Source organism: Anabrus simplex, chromosome 2 (genome assembly GCF_040414725.1).
Source record: "Anabrus simplex isolate iqAnaSimp1 chromosome 2, ASM4041472v1, whole genome shotgun sequence".
NCBI lineage: Eukaryota > Metazoa > Arthropoda > Insecta > Orthoptera > Tettigoniidae > Anabrus > Anabrus simplex.
In genome coordinates this window covers 955,051,374-955,073,756 of record NC_090266.1, presented here as the reverse complement: position 1 = coordinate 955,073,756, position 22,383 = coordinate 955,051,374, and the positions used below count along the sequence as shown (strand labels likewise).

The following is a 22,383-nucleotide window of genomic DNA, read 5'->3' as shown; positions in this document are numbered from 1 at the left end:
AAATGTTCGTAAGTGGTGTAGAGAGTTTGCAGCCGGTCAGATTGAAATTCGCGACGAACAAAGGAGCGGGAGACCGTCAATTTCCATTGAGACAGTCATGAAGGTTGAGCAAATCATGCATGAAGATTGGCGGATCACCCTGGATGATCTCTGCACTTTGGTTCCTGAGGTTTCCCGAAGCGCCGCTCACAGAATTTTAACGGAAAAGTTGAAATACTGGAAGGTGTGCGCAAGATGGGTGCCACGCATGCTGACTGAACACAACATGAGTTGATTCTTCCCATGCATTTCTTCAATGCTTTGCAACCAAACAGGACAACATTTTTGACTCAATTGTCATGAGTGACAAAACACAGGCGTTCCACTTTACACCTGAGACCAAGCAACAATCACGCCAGTGGTGGCAACCCTCTTCGCCAAGGCCGTGGAAATTCAAGCAAACACAGTCTGCCAGTAAAGTCATGACAACTGTATTTTGGCATTGAAAAGGGGTATTGTTGGTCGACTTTATGCCGCTGGGACCACAATTAACGCTGACAGGTACTGTGAGACCCTGAAAAAACTCAGACGGGCAATTCAGAACCTGAGAATAGGAATGTTGAGCAAGGGCGTAAACATTTTCCATGACAACGCTCGCCCGCACATCGCCCGGCAAAAAGTTGCTCTCCTGCAACAGTTTCAGGTGGAACATCATCACCCACCCACCCTATAGTCCCGACTTGGCGCCCAGTGACTATCACTTGTTCCCTAAGTTGAAAGAACATTTGGGTGGAAAGCAATTCAGCACCGAAGATGAGGTGAAAGATGAAGTTCACAAGTTCCTGAACAACATGGCAGTGAGCTGGTATGACATGGGCATACAAAAACTGTCACAGCGTCTACAAAGATGCATTGACCGAAATAGTGATATGTAGAAAAATATCTAAATGTTCAAGCTGTAAAATGATATAAAGCATTGCAGAAATAAACAGGTCTATGTATTTATAAAAAAATGGGATACCTTATTTTTGGGATTACCTTCGTATTTAAGATTGTTAAAAATCATAATAAAAATGGAGAAAATTCAATAAGATTCATATCCATCTATTAGTTTTAATTAATATGAGAAAGAAGAAGCAAGAAGTCCTCCACTTTCTAACATGGAAACATTTTTGTCGCTTACATTCTGTGCTCATGGAATTTTAAAAATAAAGAAATAAAAAAAACTGTAGGTTGCTCATGATCAAAAGACAAATCTTTCTTCTAGCCTCGGTTTATTTTCTCAAATCTGCAGATACTGCCAAGAAAGGTTAAAACAATAATGGAACCCTACTAAAGGTAAATTATTTTTTTGAAGCTAATGTCAGTGAATGTCTGCAGGTTACAATACGATACATCATGTGCAATTTAAAGAACTAGACATAAACTAAACGAGACTAAACAATAATGTACACGGTCTTGTCATTTGATTCATGTGTGCTGAAAATCAGCTTGTTCTATGTAGCACGAGTGATGTACATTGTGTTTGTAGCTATGTGCTGCATGCTCTCCTATGAACAGTGAAATGGAGGATTTATGTGAACAGTGTGTTTGCATCAAATTCTGCTTCAAGCTAGGGAAAACAGCTTGGGAACGTTGTGAAATGCTGATGATGCCATTTGGGGAGTAGGCTATGCGACATTTCCAAGTGTTTTTTCTGCTTTAACGTGGCCAGAACTGGTCCCAGGAGTGGATTTTTTTCTTTTTCCAATGGTTTAAAGTTGCACTAAAACATCAAGGATTTTTCAGTGATGGAAGGATGGGAAAGGGCTAGAAATATAAAGGTAGCAGCCGTGGCCTTAATCAAGGCACAGCCCCAGCATCTGCCTCGTGTGAAAATGGGAAACAACAGAAAACCATCTACAGGGCTGCTAACGGTGGGATTTGAACCCACCATCTTCCAAATGCAAGCTCACTGGGTCACAGAAGGTGTCAGAATATCCAAGAAGACAGTAGTTGAACCAACAAGCTAGAATATAATACATAGAGTTTATAATACTGCCATCTTTGTAGTAAGTTGAAATGGTAAACACCCTGTCTTGAATGTACTTCAGTAGGCGGACCACTGTGCAAGCGAGTGCGGAACTGAGCGGGAAAATGAGCAATTTCACACAGATCTTATTTATTAGGTATATCAGTTAGAGATTGAGTTGATGATGAAGATATTGGATGGAAAGCGTAACTATGTGATGCATGTAAGTTTTCCTGAAACAAAGGTTCCTTACAGAATCCCCTTTTGTTTTACACAACCTGCTTTACGTCGCATTGACAAATAGGTATTATGGCGACGATGGGACAGAAAAGGGCTAGGAGTGGGAAGGGATCGACCGTGGCCTTAATTAAGGTACAGCTTGATGTGAAAATGGGAAACCACAGGAAACCATCTTCAGGGCTGCCGACAGTGGGATTCAAACCCACTATCTCCTGAATGCAAGCTCACAGCTGAGCACTCAACCGCACGGCCAACTCCCTCGGTTTACAGAATCATAATGTACAATAACATAAAATAGAAGGAAAGAAATACGTAACAATTTGTTTTTTCTTGAGCTGATATATTGTTGAAAATTATTAAATCAATAATTGTTTTATCACAAGGACCCATTTCTGTTCATGTCTATTTTGCTGTTTATGTATTTTGAATTTTATCAGAGAAATAGTATATTTTGTATAAACTACAACCCTAACATACCTCATGGTAAAATAGGGTTCACAGTACTTTGGAGATTAAATAATAAATAATAATAATAATAATAATAATAATAATAATAATAATAATAATAATAATAATAATAATAATAATAATAATAATAATAATAATAATATCACAAGGATGTGGAATTATCCACAAGTCTCCAATTTATCAACATGCAGAAGAGTGTAGGCCTACGGTACAAGATTACGGATTAGGATGCGTAGCTAAACAGTCAAGAAAACTGAACACACTTTCATGAATTATCATGCATTCAACAGGCAACCTCTCTATGTAACATTTTTATAACTGGCTAGAAATAAAATTTACACCACACAAATTGAATTTTATACTGTTCTATTAATAGTCGCATTTCTCGATTTGAAACAGCTCTCTCATTCACATGAACCGATACGTATTTTCTAGCACTGATCCATTGTCCCATGAAAACTATTAATTTTGTTTACATCTGCCATATGGTTACTCCTTTCAGTTCTTGCATAATAGTTCTGTACCTGTGGTGCAGTCTAATTTAAAATTCTGCTTTAAGAGAAGTTTTGTCATGCTGGCATAATGGGTTTCTTCACCAAATTTGGTACAGTAAATAAAATACAGTTACTGTAAAACAGCTGCCCTGCAACGGACGAGAGAACTTCAGTCTGTAACTTTAACATAAGGTTTATATTAAATCTTCGTGATATGACTTTTTTTCTGAACACATTTTCAGCCACGTGACAATTTCACATCATGAGCTGGATAAAGAGATTATATTTTATATCTTTCAAGGCAATAAGTTCCTTTTTCCCTTCGGATGCTGAGCAAACATAACCTTCAGACAGTCGTGGCATTTCATTTTCATTCTCGCTTCATGAATGACATTTTCTGCTTTGTACTCAACATTTTCAGAGTACTTGGTGAATGACTCATAATTTGTAGCATAGCAATTGTGATCAGTAGAAGTGCTAAAAGAAACCTTAGTACATAGATAAGAGAAGCATTTAGTTTCCGTCAATTGGGCAATCTGTCCCAGTAAACACTTCCTGTATGCTGACCTGAATTGCTCTGCATTGGGATTATTTCTATTTCTCCCCGGTTACGTATGGATGAGAAGAGCAATTCTAAATTGTTGGCAATGCCTTGGGCAGCTAACGTCTCCTATGATTAACTAAACACCCGCCCCCGTAGAGAAACAGGACAAGGGTTGGGCACACACATATCCCTTTCAGACCGTGTACGCACAATTGTGCGGGTTCTATTTTATTTATGTCTGAGCTTATTTCACGTTTTCTTGGCGCTAGACCGGACTGCAGTGCTTGTGCAGGACACGTAGCATGTACTTCAGCTGTTTTAATTTAGTACTTGACCACCAGGGGGCAGGAAGAAGAGTTTAAAAATACAGTTCATTAGGAATATGGCAGGAAGCAGTAATGCCTAAAGAAAGTATTTATTTATTGCATTCATATTAATCTAGAAGCTTTACTGATTATCAGAATATAATCAATGAAGTGCGTAGATTGTGTAGCAAACGTAAATTGTGTACTTTCAACATCGTACGTAATACCATGAGGTTTTGAATGTTGATATGCACAAATGTGCGGGCTAGGTTTCCTTACAGCCAATGCATGCTGGAGTGCTGGGTGCAGTCGCAAAAAGGACTGTGAAAGAAAAACTCGTACTCTACATGAGAAATGTAATGTATAAAATTTTAACTGTTTAAAATAGAACATTTGATCATGTACGTGTGCATATTCACATGTACTGAGTTGAATTTTTTTAATTTTTTTATTTTTTGCAAGTAGTGAATGAAGTCCTGACATGCACAATTGTGCGGGTGCTTTTTTTCAGATGATACTTTTTATTTTGTAGAATAAACTAAAAATATATGTATTTAAGAGCATTTTAGTCAGTTTTTGACATACAAACAAAAATTCACACCGCCAGTTTTCTTTCAGGTCTGAAAGGGATATAGTGTGAGTGCTCTTCAATGTTCTGAACAGAGAGTACTTTGCTGCTTGGGATATCACTTGTCTCTCTTTATGTTATTCACCCACTGCCTAGTCAGCTATTTGTCTTCTAGTGAGAACATGTTATGAGAATTCGTGCTTTACAGTGGCAAAAATTAATGTGATCTTTCAATATACATAGCCTTCCTTAGTAAAGAAATGAACTTACTGTGCCTGAAGAAAGATACACTGTTTGTTTTGCTCAAAGCATGCGAAACAGAATGAAGGCATATTCATGCTACAATAAAGCCAAACTACAAAATAATTTCTATTAACGATGAACTTGACACACATGAGATTACTCGAATAGCTCCAGACAGTTGTCGTCGTTAGCTGGTACATTTATATCATGAAGACTGTAGTGTTGCTTGACTCCGCCCGAAGAGCTAATCAAGCTGCTATAGCCACTATGTATTATATTCTAGCTCGTTGAGTTGAACCAATCATGAAGACAATGCACTAGTAGCAACCAGTCATGGAACCTGTCATGGTCTGCTGATACTTATACCTGAACAACAGTAAGCCAGCCTGACAATCAATCAATCAATCAATCAATCAATCAATCAATCAATCAATCAATCAATCAATCAATCAATCAATCAATCAATCAATCAATCAATCAATCAATCAATCAATCAATCAATCAATCAATCAATCAATCAATCAATCAATCGATCAATCAAATAATTCAAATCAATCACAATCTTGTACTTCAAAATACACAAGTTTGTTTACAGGATAAACCCATGCTTACTACTGAATTACACAAAAGGTGTGGTCAAGTATAGTTAAACACATTCTTGCCGTATCCGCATACCCATGCTCTGGGCCGTATCTGAGTTTGCTCGGATAAGCGCAACCTGCAAGTGTTGCCGTTCCTACGCAGCTGTGGTTTATTTTCGTCACAAGTATGTGCAACAGAGATGAGGGTAATACCCTTATGAATGCTTCTACCTGCTTCTCCTCACCAGAAACCATACGGCCTTGGAGATTTTCTCTTCCGATGCACTTTTTTAATTCCGTTTCCGAACGAAGCTAGCTCCGTGGTTGGTTTGTGATTGCACAAGCGTGTGTATAGTCATGTTCTGAAGTGTAACCAAGGCGCTTAGGGACAATATAAGTGTTGAAAAAACTGCCGACACCCCATTCAATGAAGACCCAAGTGATGAACTCATTCCTGAACTAAGTGAAATTGACAGTGATGACAGTGAAAAAGATTCTCCTGGACATGTGACAGAAAGCACAGTACCTGAAGGTGTAACATTAGCTACCACACCTTCTGGAGATACTAGAGGACTTCTGTAAGGTATATGCAAAATTTTGTTTCCATATCTTGTTTAGTTTAGAACTTATTGTGAAAATAATTCATTGTTGTTTGCTGTGCCACTAACAGTTGGAATAGCTGCGCCAGCCACTTAAACAGCCCGCTCAGATGATGGGCGTGAATGTGTTATGGAGGAAAGAGAAGTTGAATTTGGAAATTAATCACTCTCCTTTTTTCCTCTTATCCAGCTCCTGATAGGTCGGAGGAAAGAGAAGTTGAATTTGGAAATTAATCACCCTCCTTCTTTTCTCTTATCCAGCTCCTGATAGGTCGGAGCATTTATGGCACTTCTTCACCTTCCTCTCTCCTTCCACCATTCTGTCCCAGTACAGGTTTCTTCTTCTTGCACTCTTCTTTATTGAATTGATCCACTTTCTTCTAGGTCTCCCTCTCTTTCTTTCCATCAAACTTTACCTCCATTATCTGTTTTGGTCCTCGTCGGAGGGTCTGCCTTACAAGGGCTGCACTCGGCTAGAAATAGCCACACGAAAAATATATCTGTTTTGGTATTCTTTTCTCCTCAATCCCATTTACATGACCAAACCATCCTAGTTTATTCCTATCAATTCTCTCATGTAGATTTTCTATTCTAACTTCCTTTCTAAAATCTTTCTCATTTCTTCCTTTCCTTGTCTTTCATTTCTCACCTGTGCATTTAAGTCTTCCTTTACAATCACTTCTACATCAGTTATCCCCTTCTCTAGTTTTTCCAAGAATTCTTTGGTATCCTCCTCTTTGTTCCCATCTGCGGTGCATACACCTAAGTCCTTCTTCATTTCATTCTCAATCTAATTTTCATTATCCTGTCGCTGATGTACTCTACCATATACATATACCCCTCCAGTTGTTTAGAAACTATCAGGCCCACTCCATTTCTCGCCTCTCACCTATCATTCCCGTATAGTGTATATCCTTTCCTCATCCTCTTCTTTTCTTTCTTTTCCCCTTCCATTGAACTTCACTTAACCGAACCCCATCACTTCAATCCCGCTTTCTCCATAAAATCCACCACTTCTTCTGCCTTTCCTCTCAGGGTCATCACGTTGATTATGTTCACCTTCATTATGTTGGCTCCTCGTCCATTTTTCACAGTTCCCCTAGCACCCATGGAATTGTTCATTGCTTGCAGGGTATGCCCTAACCTTTTCTGAGGCAAGTTTTGAAGTACCATACTCATTATTATGAGTATTTATTTATATTAAAATTAAGGTGACTTGCCACGCCACATATTGTCGCATATCTGTGAGCAAGAGTGGGTACATCACACTCTAGATATTAAAACCACTGTGTTTTACTAGGCAGTATTAATTTCCAGGCTAGATGAAGACTTTGTGAAGGAAATGACACACAAATTCACCAGAAAGCAGAACATGGTCAACAGTCTAGAGCGCATTATCAATCTATTATTACGGTGGAGCCGCCCTCCCATAGGCATTCTATACCTACTGCCAGGTGTAACGTTAGGCCATTCCTTAGGAGTACAGATACCTTTTGCAACCGCTTCACTGAAGTACACACATTGCTGACAGAAGAAAGTTCTTCCGTTTTATCTGCTGTTGGGACTGGGGTCCTCTTCTGCTATCTAGACTGTTGACCATCTTCTGCTTTCTGGTGAATTTGTGTGCCATTTCCTTCACAAAGTCTTCATCCATCCTGGAAAATAATACTGCCTTGTAAAACACAGTGGTTTTTATATCTAGAGTGTGACATACTCACTTCTGCTCACAGATGTGCGACAACATGCGACGTGGCAGGTCACCTTAATTTTAATATAAATAAATACTCGCTCATTTACTTCTCCATAAACAATATCCCATGGGCTCCGGCCTTCAAACTTATGGCTTGAAGACGATAGTTGATAATTAATCATTTTTAATTTCGTGTGGCTATTTCTAGCCGCATGCAGTCCTTGTAAGGGAGACCCTCTGATGAGGCTGGGCAGCATCTGCCATGTGTAGGTAACTGCGTGCTATTGTGGTGGAGGATAGTGTTGTGTGTGGTGTGAGAGTTGCAGGGATGTTGGGGACAGCACAAACACCCAGCCCCCGGGCCAGTGAAATTAACCAATGAAGGTTAAAATCCCCGACCCAGCCAGGCCAAGAATTGAACCCGGGACCCTCTGAACCGAAAGCCAATACGCTGACCATTCAACCAACGTGTCAGGCATATTAATAATAATAATAAGAAGAAGAATACGTAATGAGACTCTAAATACTCCCAGAAGTGGGGTGACAGAACAGGAACCATTAAGTATATACTAACTTGGAAATTAAGGATCATTAATAAGAGTTTATAGTAGTACCAATTAAAATAACTATTTATTAGGATGATAAACGTGAAAGCTTATTTACAAAAACTGAACTTACGGGAACAAAAGAAAAATTGAATGTAATAAAATTTAAGAAAATGAACTGTTGCGTGGAGATTTGCAGTAATTTAGGCCCTTAGCTCACCATTTGTAGATTCTGTTATCTGGACACGTTTGATGTAGCAGCTGATGTTTGATGGACCTCTCGTACAGGCATCGTCATCTTTCGTTGTTTGTACCAGTCCTATTTCTGATTCGTGCATAGCCCACTAATTGGACAATGACTTTCCTGACTTCAACAGTTCCTATAATACTCCTTACATAATGTTGTAATGAGCCTAATTTCAATATCAAAACCACTTTGGGTTACATTCACGGAGAGAATATACTTGTATTCTTCCATATTACAGAAATGTAGCGTAACTAAATACATGACAAAGATATCTCCTATTCTAGACAAGTCAAAACCGGTCTCTCGTTGACTTTATCTCTCGTCATTGAGATAACCAGGTCTCAATGAGAGTAATTTTGAGCAGTGCTCTACTCAGATGAGAAGTGAACTAAGTTAAGACCTTCAGCAGTTAAGACCTTCTCCGATCTCAAGACGTTCTCCGATGTAATGATAGAATTGACAGATTTGACCAGCATAGATCTCCCCCGATGTAAAGACAGACGCTCTCCGGCTCTTGTTGTTGATGTATATAGACTCCAAAATCTCCCTCCATGTACCATATCACATGGTCCAGTAAGATCTGATTTTCTATCCCTTCTCCTATCCCTCGCTGTATATCCATCATCTTGTTTCATAACGTTCAATCACATAGGTCGAAATTTTGCGGGCAATCGAAGCGGCATGTAGCAAACTTCAAAAAGTAGGCGTTTACAAGTTGTACCTGTTTCTTCAGAATACGGAGCGGGGTAAGCAATATTGCAAGCTTGATGACGTCTTTTCCTGGTAAAGGGCTAAAATTAGCACGTCACCTGACCTCGGCTACTGGAAATTTACTGCAAGCTACTAATACGGGCGATGTTGTAATACCTTACTCAAGAATTAGTTTGTTCAAGAGTTCGTTATTGCCGTGATACAAAGAAATGAGAATGTGAAGTGGATGACTGAAAACCCTACACAGAAACATAGTAATTTAGAACGACCTACCACCAACTAAATATATACATCTTTCCAATTAATTACACAGTTTGATAATTCTGTAGATGCTGTGATGTTCAAAACATCACAAGAGTTCATAGAGTCTGGTTAAAGGCAAAGGAAAACTCTTGACTAATCTCCCAAGTGAACCATAAGTAACTGTTAACCTTGCACATTCTACAGGTCCATGAAAAGGAAAAGCAAGAGAAAATTTGCTTGAATTCACCTGATTGTATTGAAGTAAACCAACTGCTATTTGCAATCCATTACTGTGGTATTCTCCATGTAAGAAAAATTCTATGGCGAACTCCATCTTGATGGAATTCATCATGTTAATCCTTGCACTCCCCAGTTTTGTGAATGAAAAATAAAACACAGGGCACTAATATTTTGTTGGTGCTTTTAATAAGAACAAAAAATTACATGTAGAGCTGTACAAACTAGTAAAAATCCATTTCCTTCAATTCTGTTCTACATAGAGAGATGAGAGAGGTCAATCTGGGTTATGGTATCCCATGAAGCACTCATCCACATGAAGGGCAACCTTACATTGAAGACATTCACATGACGATTCTTTGCAAGACCACATATTAATGGGACAGAAATCTTTCTGAGTACATGCAATATGAGAAGGGAAATGAGTTGATTATCTTATGCTCGAATTTCTTTCACCTCTGTTTTGAGACCACTGATTAGTTTACAGTGGCGTAGCAACATCAAAGTGGCCAAAACCGGAAATGTCAATTTTTTCCATTAACCTCTCAGGCAGGTGCATTCTAGGCAGTGTTTAGGTTTGCCTGTACTTTCAATTTCTGTACTGCCAGCATAAAAAACATCGACTTCTCTTCAAAGTGCAATTTCAGGCAGCCAGTGTCATCTGTTAAACTTATGGAACTACTTTGTCAGAGAGATTACAAAAAAAAAAAATGTTTTGATGATGTAGTTGTTAATTTCTGTGATATAATTCTGTCCAAGGAATGACATAGGGAAGATTATGCAACATTCAGTAAAGAAACATAGCGGCTGAGTGTGTCGATGTACTGGATAGCAGTGCTTCTGTTCCGAATATTTTGGACGAGGGAAGTTTATATTGTGTACTGAAGATTATGATACTGCTAGTAGTACTTCAGACAGTGAAACCAATCTTAAACTTGTTAGATAATATATGTCTGAATACCCCTTAGTCCTGTTTCCTAATAAGGGGTCTGGGATGAAATTATGACGAAATTAAATGGCATGTTTTCATGACTGGATGCTCTTCCTGATGCCAATCTAATTTCAGGAGCTAACGAAAATTAACCCGTAGAGAGCCAGACAACGATATATTGTTGTTTTATATATACGCGTAAAGTGCCAACCACGATATATCGTTGTTTGGATAGCGCACAATTCTATACGAGTTTGTACAACTTGAGCCGTCAGATTGCAACATTTTATGTGTCCAGTCCGTAGAGAATTGTCATTAGATTTTAACTACGTCACTAGATAGTGTGTAAATTCATTCGTTATCATGCCATGAATTTCTAAAGTCCGTGTTCATCTACGACGTATGATCTCCATACCGCGTGAGTAAAATGGCGACCAGCGGGAGAAGTTAATTTGTTAACAATGACGAACTGGCTGTATATCTTAATAATTTTTAGTAAAGAAGGGGATGATGAAGACTCAGATAAGGAATTCACTCTTCCAACAAGTGAGGAAGGGGAAAGTGAAAGTGTTATTTGGAGTGATAACGGAGAGTTTTCTGTAAACACTCAACCACGTGCTCATTGTCCGAGTGTAAACATTGAAAGTGGTAATGACCGTTTGAGTGACAGTACTGAGGATGACGGCTGTAACAATACCCAACAGCAAAAATTTCATGTTTTCCGTAAAATTCAATTAGGTCAAGATGCAAAATACCAACCCTCACGTGATTATTATGATAATCCTGGCCCGAGACACGCCCCTTCATCAGACGCAAACCTATAGCATATATTTATTTTATTTTTCACAGCTCGGTTATGGAACCTCATAACTACAGAGACAAACAGATATGAGAAATCATGTCTTGTCACCACATGCCAGAGCACAGCATTGGCGCCCGGTTACATTGATTGAAATGAAGGCTGTTTTGTTGGAAATGGGTATAGCTAGAGGGCCGAGCATATTTTCTTATTGGGTAAAAAACTCCCGTTATATTCCATGGTTTGGAAATATGTTCTCAAGAAACAGATTCCAATTGATCTTGAGATTCTTTCATCTTGTGAACAATGATAATCTATCACCATCTAGTCACCCTGACTACAACCCATGTGCCAGGTTCGATCCCATTGTTGGCCATGCCAATTGTATATTACGATACCACTGTACATAACTCTTAAAATACTCAAGATAAAAATGTGAAACTTTACATGTTTATTCATCTGAAATAGGACATTGCAAAGAAGTCATCAATATATATCGTTGAGTTAAATTTTCTGTTTTTTTCTGTTTTGTTTCTGATTTTTAAATTTTGGTGTTTGAAAATTGTTTGGAATTATTATTATTTTTTCAAAATACCCAAGGGCATTTTAGTGTTTTAATTTAGTTCAGCAGTAAGAGTGTATTCTTGTTAACATTCAATAAAAATTTCAAGTCATAGTTATAACATTTGTGAACTATTTAGTCCAGAGAGTGAGAACCTGCAAAATTCTCTAAATCTGTCTGGCACTCTTGGCATACTGTGAGCACCCGGGCCTGGCACTAAAAGGGTTAAATGAAAGATGGTGGATGAAATTGAGTAAAAAGGTGGAAGGAATTGGCTGTGGCCTAAAAGAACAGAATGCTCCAGCATTTGCCTAGGAGTGAAAATGGGGAAACACAGAATACCATTCCCAGGGCAGCTGACGGTGGGTTTCAAACCTATTTGCCTCCCAAATGAAGAGCATGAATCCAAAGCAGTAGTGTGTTAATGCATATGACATTGAACTTATTAGATGATAATGGTTTCATGTCCCAATAACTACTTTTATGGTTTCAGAGACGATAAGGTGCTGGAATTTTTTCCCATGGAAATTTTTTAACGTGCCAATAAATTTACTGTCACGAGGTTGACGTATATCAGCACCTTCAAACACCATTGGACTGAGCCAGGATAGAACCCACCATGTTGGGCTCAAAAGGCCAATGCTCTACTGCCTGAGCTCCCCAGAAAAAAACATTTTAGGGAAAGTCACAGTTATGTGCAAAATTTAGCTGATCAAATTTGCGACTCCAAATTCAGATTGACATAACTCAGGTTGACCAAATAATGCACAGGAAAAGGGAGGAACTAGAAGGACAAAGAGCAAATTCAGAGGAAGAGATGTAAAAAGAAACTGAGTAAACTGTGGTAGTGGATTTTTTTTTTTTTTTTTTTTTTTTTTTTTTTTAATGATGATGAGAAACACCATTTCACTCAGGATACTTGTAGATGATTAGCAAAGATCAAACATTTTAATTCCAAATTTCACAGCTTTCAAATGAACATACTGTTTTAGACCTAACTAACCTTTGCACAAGTTCAAACATTGATTTTTGTGATGGAAGGTAGGCAGACTAAAATATTGATTTCATTATTTGAAGAATGCTTTGAATTTCTAATAATTCTGAAGGCCTTGTATAACTGTCAGCTTTTCAGTTATCAACGAAATGCAGGAATCACATTATGAGTCGAACTGGTCCCGTTTCATACAAGATTGGGGACTCTAAAAATACATCCTTATTGAAATAATGTTACAGGGTGAACTTTTGCACTTTACCCATCAATATTTTGTGACCAAATGCCATATACATTTTCTTGCCGGTCATAGGCTCCTGATTCCCAACAGGTGACCTTGGCTTCAAGATACTCAGCATTAAGCAATGTTCAGCATATCTGCTTATCTCCTCTACTATATTTATAATCTCATCATGAAGAGTAAAACTGCATCTAAAACACCAGTGAAACCCTTCTGTGGCCATAATTGTTGAGTAAAAGGAATTTTCCACTCATTATGCGCAGTATGGAACTCGTGCCACGCCCATAGAATGTCATTATAAGGATGTGTCACACTGACATTTTCCATATCTTCATCTTCGAAAGGCAAAATTTCTCCTTGGGCATAACCTATGTCACTTTCTGCACTATCAAATAACTAGTAAAATTGCACAAACTATTTTCATTCTTTCCTAATGGAGCACATCCAATTTCAGAACCTGCAAGACCATGCAAAGACTCCGCTTTATTTCATGATGGATATACTTACTTTTCCTTCCTGTTTGGACTATTCATACAAAAGAAGTTTAAATTCTTAGCATAGAGAGCAGTCATGACCCATGTGCATAAACGTTGATAATTTGTATAGTGTCTCAACAGAGGGAATCATTCCTCACTTCACTGATGCTTATGAAATATTTGTTGTGAAATATAGGTGGTCAGGAAGATCAAGGCTTTTAGAACTCACTGGTATGTGCAATTTCCATGAATGCTCGACAAATGCAGTCTTTGAGTAATACTGTGTGGTGCATACATTTAATATAGTGTACCACCACAGTGGCTATTAACCACAAGCATACACACTTATGCAGAACTGGCCTGAGAGATATATTAACTGCATCGAAAAAACTGAATATAGTAAAAATTGGTTAAAATATAACTGTTCTCCTATGTCCAATGCATTTTTGTCATGAGAGGAAAAATAATAGGGGTATTCACATTTATTGTATTATATTCCTCCAAAAATATTAAGTTGTATCTAAAAATTGTACGTAATAATAATTACAAATTTTATTGTCAATAATTAATATCTGATATATTTTTACCCTATGAGCAACAATAATGGAGATATTAATGAATTCAAACTTTCATAAAGAATTTCGTCAACCAGTCAAGCTCGTTGGCCGAATGGTCAACGCAGTGCCCTTCGGTTAAGAAGGCCCTGAGTTCGATTCTCAGCCAGGCTGAAAATTTTAACTATGTATAGTTAATTCCTCTGGCTTGGAGATTATATGTTTGTGTCCATGTAAATACACATCTCTTCAACAACACAAAACACATCACACTACCAACCATCACAGAAACATTTAATAGTAAATACATCCCTCCATGTAGGGTTGGTGTGAGGAACGCATTCTGTTGTAAAACTAGGGCAGATCCACACAAAGTGTTGAACCCAAGAAATTGGGAAGGAGGCCAGGAATAATAATAATAATAATAATAATAATAATAATAATAATAATAATAATAATAATAATAATAATAATAATAATAATAATAATAATAATAATAATAATAACAACAACAATCATCATCATCATCATCATCATCATCATCATCATCATCATCATCATCTCATCACTGACAAGTTTAAAAGTTCCTTAAAACATTACAAACATATATAAATATTTTGTGGTACAAGTCTCGGCAAGGACAAAACGAACTCATTTCAACTTCTACAATGAGCTTTGAACTCACTGACAGTGAGAAATAACATACCGAAGTTAGGAAATTGCAAGGACAGAAACTTCCATGTAAGTGTCTATTAACCATTTAAGAATGTGTGACAAACAGATCTGTCAAACTGAGAGAAGAAGTTGATAAAAATTATTAGAAAAAAATAAAAAGCAATTGATAAATGATCTTGTTCTGTTATTCAGCCTTTTCACATCAGTTTCCTTTTCAACATCTTCATTCAATACACTCACAACAAAAGCACACATTTATGAATGAGAATAATCAACATAAACATTCCAATTTTACTACATTGTAAGGAACCAACTTCAGAAGAAAGAAGTATTAATGAAATCCTAACAAGTAATGTAAAAAATGTATCATTTACTCCTACCAACAAACATATCCCAGACCTGGACAGTGACAACCAGGAAAGAGAGAAAAATGCAAGCCAGCAAGATGAAATTCCTTAGAGGAACGATAGGCAAGGTAAGGAAAGAGTGTGAAACGAAGATGCTGAAAAGGAAACTGACGTGGAAAGGCTGAATAACAGAACTGAGAAGAATACACCGAGATGGGCTTGACATGTTATGATGATAGAGGAGAGCACAATACCGAAACATATGATGGATACGAAGGTTAAGGGAAGGATTGCTAGGGGGAGACCTAGAACAAGATGGATAGACTCAATCAAGACCAGTGTAAGAGTCTGTTTATACTGCAGCTTCGCTGCTAGCACATCGCCAAGCCTTGCTGCTCGACGTTAGGTGATGATAAAATAAACCAATAGATCTCAATCAGTGTTTTTACCCTGGGGCTTGACTTATCGCTACGCTGCTGGCTCTTACCCTCGCCACGTCGATGGTCTCAAACATGTTTGATTTTCGAGTCTGGCACATTGCCGTCTACCCTATAACATGGACTCCGATGGGTTCTTTTAGGGTCACTCGCTCTCCCATTCTTCCTCCCTTCGCACTCTATACAAACATTCTGTGATCACTTGCTATCTGAACCTGTCTTTGAACAAAATACAATTTGGAACCAGCAGCATGTGGATCATCATAAGATGTTCAAATGGGATAAATGGAGCAACGAGAGGACGAGCAGCCAGTATACATCTTTCTCTGTTTTATGAGGAATAGTGGCCTGTTTTGTGTGTTTAAGAGTGAACAAATACTTATAAAGTTTTTAGAGGTTCCACCAATTCAATACAAAACAATGTTGCCTGAATGCATTACAGCATATTAACTTTATTTAGCAGTACCAGCTTTGGCGTTTTCTTTAGCACCATCATCAGCTGCATGAAAGACATGAAAAACTGGCAATTAATATAAAATATACATCAACACTCTTGTACATAGACCTTATATTAAAACATATATTTAGATAAAATATAAAGTTATTGTCTCATATTTCTACAAGTTCACAAACTTGTGGGGCAAATCGCACAATTAAAAACAATCTGAAGAAAAAAGAAATAAGGTTTGTGTGCGTTTTAAGTTCTCATCTTGGGGTACTGAGTTCGATCTTGTTTCTCGTTTACTTGGTATAATTATTCCCTTTAACACCTTATGTGTCAGTTCAATAGCATGGATCTTCAAGGTCGAATATACTGACTGATTTGAAACTGTATACCGTCAAACAGGGCGATTTTGGACACAGAGGTGGTTTCGGACAGTATGGTACATTTGCCGTATTTTGTTGCATAGCAATGAGCAGCCGGTGCTTTGCACTTCCGCGTGCATTTTAGTTTGACCTTGAGGTTATGTTTCCTGTGTCCTGCGCTTTTTATTACGAGTCGACTTCATACTTTGTAAAATTTCCCGTATGCACTGGCATTGTTGAAAGTTCATGCATTATCATTAAGTGGATACTTTCGATTGTCGCGACCGGAAGGAATGCATTATAACTATGGTTCTTAGTGAGATAAACTGGCTGAAGTGTTTATAAACGATTGCTGTGGAATTTTGGTGTAATTTAGTGAAAAATTGTGTTTTACGCACATTTTACTGAAAATTGAAAGCAGTTCTGGTGATTTCGGACAATGCCTAGAAATTATCAGAGGCTCAAAGAAGCTGCTTCGAGGTGTAATTACGAACCAAAATTAGAAAAAGCCGTACGTGATATTAAAACTTTTTTTTTTGCTATGGGCTTTACGTCGCACCGACACAGATAGGTCTTATGGCGACGATGGGACAGGAAAGGGCTAGGAGTTGGAAGGAAGCGGCCGTGGCCTTAATTAAGGTACAGCCCCAGCATTTGCCTGGTGTGAAAATGGGAAACCACGGAAAACCATTTTCAGGGTTGCCGATAGTGGCAGGTTGTCTTTTAGGAAAGCATTTGATTTGTATGGTATGCCTTGCTTCACCCTACGAAATAAAGTGCGGAAAATACATCCAAAAATGGGAAGACAACCAATGCTAAATGAGGAAGGAGGAAATGCTCAAGGAAACTCGTCACCCTCCGGCCATGTTCCAACACAACCTGCTACTTCCCGCTGCCGCCGCAAATAAAATGTTCTTCCTGGGAAGTCGATGTTTGCCCATGACTTCCGCCGAGATGAAAGCAGTGCAGAAACAAGTGATGGTGCTGGCAGCAGCAGTGAAAATGAATGGGATGAAGCACACAATGAATATAATGACATTCAGGTGTTGCAAGAAGAGGCTTTCCTTGTTGCAGATAATATATACAAGTTGAGGAACAAAGAGCATACAAGCAGTACTTTGGCCTGGCCTGAAATATGCGTTCAAGGGATGTGCCTATATAAAAAGAGCAGAAAAATATTTGTGTTCCCTAACATCCCTGGTGAGGATACAATAGCTAAAGAACAAATTTTGAAAATACTTCCACAGTCCAAGTTGAGAAGAGAGGATATTTATTTTCAAAGAAAACGTATTTTAGATTTATAGGCCATGGCAGCTACATGTTCACTGTATCGACCTTTTTTTGCACTGAGATTTGTACCATTTGTAAGAAAAAATATTAAGATCATTCAGTAGGATCTCTGTGCAGTTTATAACTATTAATAATACAATTTAGACTGGAAAACTTTACATTTACTTTGTCAGAAAATAAAGATCGAACAGTAACACATTACATTTATGATTACAATGATTTTAACCAGCTAGTCATACTTTGGACACCCTCAGAACACTTTAAATATCACAACACTAAAGCAAAAAGAACGAACAATTGAAATAAAGGACTATGTGTGTCCAAAATCACTGATTACGCTTTGAAATTTCGGACAGCGGTTTGAAAAACGTGAGCATCCGAAATCACCCCGAAGTACGGGGTGAATTCGGATACTCCTCTTTGTTTTCTCAGGAAAACAAGTGTTGGCGTACATTTTTCGTTTGTAGGGTATTACATTAATTGGATATATTCCTCATTATTAGGTTGATAAACAATACAATTTAAGATTCCCTTAGTGAGTTAAGACAAAAATTGTTCAGTTCCAACTTATATTACATTAATAAAATTACACCAAAACCTCATTCTGCTTGCATTCGTTTATGATATTACGTACTAAAATGTGCTATCCTGTAGCAGAAGGTTTACTATGCTTGGCTGTGCTCTAGCGTGTTACCTGTTAAGGTGGAAACGTATAAACGTGTCCCGAAGATGTTAACATGCATATGTTTCTCAGTTCAATATCGGAAACCTGCAAATGATGAAAAACTTACAATTAACGAAGGAAGGCAAGATATAAATCCTATCAATTGTTAAGCTTATTTGTTGGACTCACCTCAAATGGCCGTAGACCTAATGTGGCAGCTGTAGCACAATGAGTGGTGGCTTACTTGTGTCATGTGCACACAGTAGAAAGGCGCTGAGGAGGGGCAGTCAGCGTTAGCAGGGAGAATCGCCTATGGAGCAATAGTGAAGGAGGGTTCCAGGGGGCGTTGCGTATGAAAAGAATAGTATGAAAAAATATTACGTAAAGCACGAAGAACACTGATATTTCTTGGAAATCTTATATTTGTAAACAATGTTATCAAGAAATCGAATAGAACTCTAGGTTTTTCAGAAATTTCATTTAGATTAAGATTAGCATTAAAATACTGATCAAGCTCGATAGCTGCAGTCGCTTAAGTGCAGCCAGTATACAGTATTTGGGAGATAGTGGGTTCGAACCCCACTGTCGGCAGCCCTGAAGATGGTTTTCCGTGGTTTCCCATTTTCACACCAGGCAAATGCTGGAGCTGTATCTTACTTAAGGCCACGGCTGGTTCCTTCCCACTCCTAGCCCTTTCCTGTCCCATCGTCGCCATAAGACCTACCTGTGTCAGTGCGACGTAAAGCCAACAGAAAAAAAATACAATACTGATCAAAGTGTATGAAGTATGCCTCTGTAACATCAAGCAAAGGCCCCTTGTTTAGAGTCTACATAATCTCAAGATGGAAGATAGGAAAACTTAAAGGGTCCACCTTTTCAATACAAAAAATGTTATAGTTTATTTATAACATGTATTTGCACTTGGAACTAGTTTCGACGCTGTTTGGCGTCATCATCAGCCAAAATGTGGGAAATAGGCCAGCATGTAGGCATTTATATTACACAAGGCGTTACATTAAACAATACACATCTTACAAGGAGATAAAAACAGGGACGAATATAGAAACAAATGAATCGTTGAGAAAGCAAAAGTTATACATATTAAAAATAACCTTAACCACACATCTTGCAGTGTGAAAGTAATCTTCTTGAATGATTCCTGAATATAAAACACACGCGCACACATTTCTGGAGAGCCAGCAGGCAGGACAAAGTAAAGTGAAACCTTAAGAGTTCTTCTGAGAAGAGTTCATCATTTTTTCTATGTTCCGACTAACTAATGAAGTCTCCCTTGAGTTCCTGATAAACATACACAACAGGAAATTCTCCTTCACACTCAACAATAGCTATAAAGACCAACGGTAAATTTCATTTTAAATATTGTGCAGAGACGTGAAGCATGAACTTGAACATAATATAACTCCTTCATTTAACCCAATTTTTTACACAAGGTGTTACATTAAATAATACACATCTTACGAGGAGATAAAAACAGGGACGAATGTAGAAACACATGCATCGTTGAGAAAGCAAAAGTTATACATATTAAAAATAAGCTTAACCACACAACTTGCAGTGCGAAAATATTTGCCTTGAATGATTCCTGAATACAAAACGCACGCGCGCACACTTCTAAAGAGCCAGCAGGCAGGAAAAAGTAAGGTGAAACCTTAAGAGTTCTTCTGAGAAGAGTTCATCATTCTTTCTATGTTCCGACTAACTAATGAAGTCTCCCTTGAGTTCCTGATAAACATACACAACAGGAAATTAAACAATACACATTTTACAAGGAGATAAAAACAGGGAAAGTTATACATATTAAAAATAACCTTAACCACACATCTTGTAGTGCGAAAATATTCGTCTTGAATGATTCCTGAATACAAAACACACGTGCACACATTTCTGAAGAGCCAGCAGGCAGGAAAAAGTAAAGTGAAACCTTAAGAGTTTGTGTGTTTTGTATTCAGGAATCATTCAAGACGAATATTTTCGCACTACAAGATGTGTGGTTAAGGTTATTTTTAATATGTATAACTTTCCCTGTTTTTATCTCCTTGTAAAATGTGTACTGTTTAATTTCCTGTTGTGTATGTTTATCAGGAACTCAAGGGAGACTTCATTAGTTAGTCAGAACATAGAAAGAATGATGAACTCTTCTCAGAAGAACTCTTAAGGTTTCACTTTACTTTGTCCTGCCTGCTGGCTCTTCAGAAATGTGTGCGCGTGTGTTTTATATTCAGGAATCATTCAAGAAGATTACTTTCGCACTGCAAGATGTGTGGTTAAGGTTATTTTTAATATGTATAACTTTCGCTTTCTCAACGATTCATTTGTTTCTATATTCGTCCCTGTTTTTATCTCCTTGTAAGATGTGTATTGTTTAATGTAACGCCTTGTGTAATATAAATGCCTACATGCTGGCCTATTTCCCACATTTTGGCTGATGATGACGCCAAACAGCGTCGAAACTAGTTCCAAGTGCAAATACATGTTATAAATAAACTATAACATTTTTTGTATTGAAAAGGTGGACCCTTTAAGTTTTCCTATCTTCCATTCTCAGTTCAATACGGACAAAAATGAAATTCTTAGGTTTAAATAATCTCAAGATCTCGCTCTATGTCCATGAACTTGTGTTTAAGATCATGGAAATGCTGGCCTACAGCTGAGAATCTATATATATAAAATAAGAGTTTTGTCTGTACATTGCTCAGAATTTGAAAAGAATGGTATTTCTGTATCGGTCATGTCCGCAGTAACAAGGAAATGCACTTTTTACTTTTCAGTAATGTCTGTCTGTCTGTATGTACACGCATAACGAGAAAACTGCTGCAGAGAATTTAATGAAAATCGGTATGTGAAGTCGGAGGATGAACCACTACAATCTATGCTATAAATCATTTTACTTACGCTGAGTGAAATGGTAGTTTAGGGGAAGGCCTAAAATTGAATTCTCAAATATTTATATTATTAGTGGTCTTATCGATAAATACTATATAACTAAAGTTATATAGAATTAAATTTCTGATCATTTATGTCATACATTGTTACCATATCGGCTCTGATAACACAGATATTCACAAATTTGTATTTTTGTTGCCAAGTCCATATCAACGCCGAGCCATGAGAAAATGGGTGAAGAGAACTTAATGAAAGTCTGTATACAGAGTGAATAAGAAACTACAGTCTAAGTCATAAACAATTTTATTCGCCCTGTATGAAATTGTAGTTTAGGGGAAGGCGCCTAAAATTTAATTTTTAAATACCCATGTTATTGGTCCTATCAAGAAGTACTACATAACAAAAGTTATAGAGAATACAATTTCCGACCATTTATGTTTTATTAATTTTTACTGTACCGACTATGATAAGAGTGGTATTTCAGAGTTGGAAGAAAACTAAACAAAAGGCCTACAATATTGAAAGCGCATAACATAGATCAACAATAACATTACATTGACCATTGTTTGTGGTGATGTTCTTTGTCTCCTATGCTGCCGCTCAACTCCGATAGATGGGATTACTGCTGCGAACCGAGTATAACAGCCCGACTGAATATTGGCGGGAAATAGCCGGGGAGTTAGAAAACTTTCTTCTTTAGCATGTCATTCCTCTCGTTCATACAATTTCCGATGCCGTACTGCTGGTCTCTTAAGGCAGAGGCTCACTTAGTAGTAGTAGTAGTAGTAGTAGTAGGACCTGGTCTAGAATTACAATTTATGCATATTCCAAATTATAGCACAACAATTCACTAAATAACTCAAAATTCAACCCTGAAAAGAGCTGTTTCTTAAAAAAGAGCTTCCTCCTCTTCACTTTTATTGAATTCTACATTCATTTTATTCAAAATTAGCAGTGAAGAGGGGGTTTCTCGTCTGGCTTGGAGGAAGAAATTGCCTCC

At 37.7% G+C, this 22,383-nt stretch overlaps 1 protein-coding gene across 1 annotated transcript in view; it reads right to left on the bottom strand.

Moving 5' to 3' along the window:
* The window catches only part of ksr (kinase suppressor of ras), a 509,869-nt gene that overhangs the window by 238,394 nt on the left and 249,092 nt on the right, over window positions 1-22,383 (bottom strand). The gene's annotated exons all lie outside the window — the stretch shown is intronic.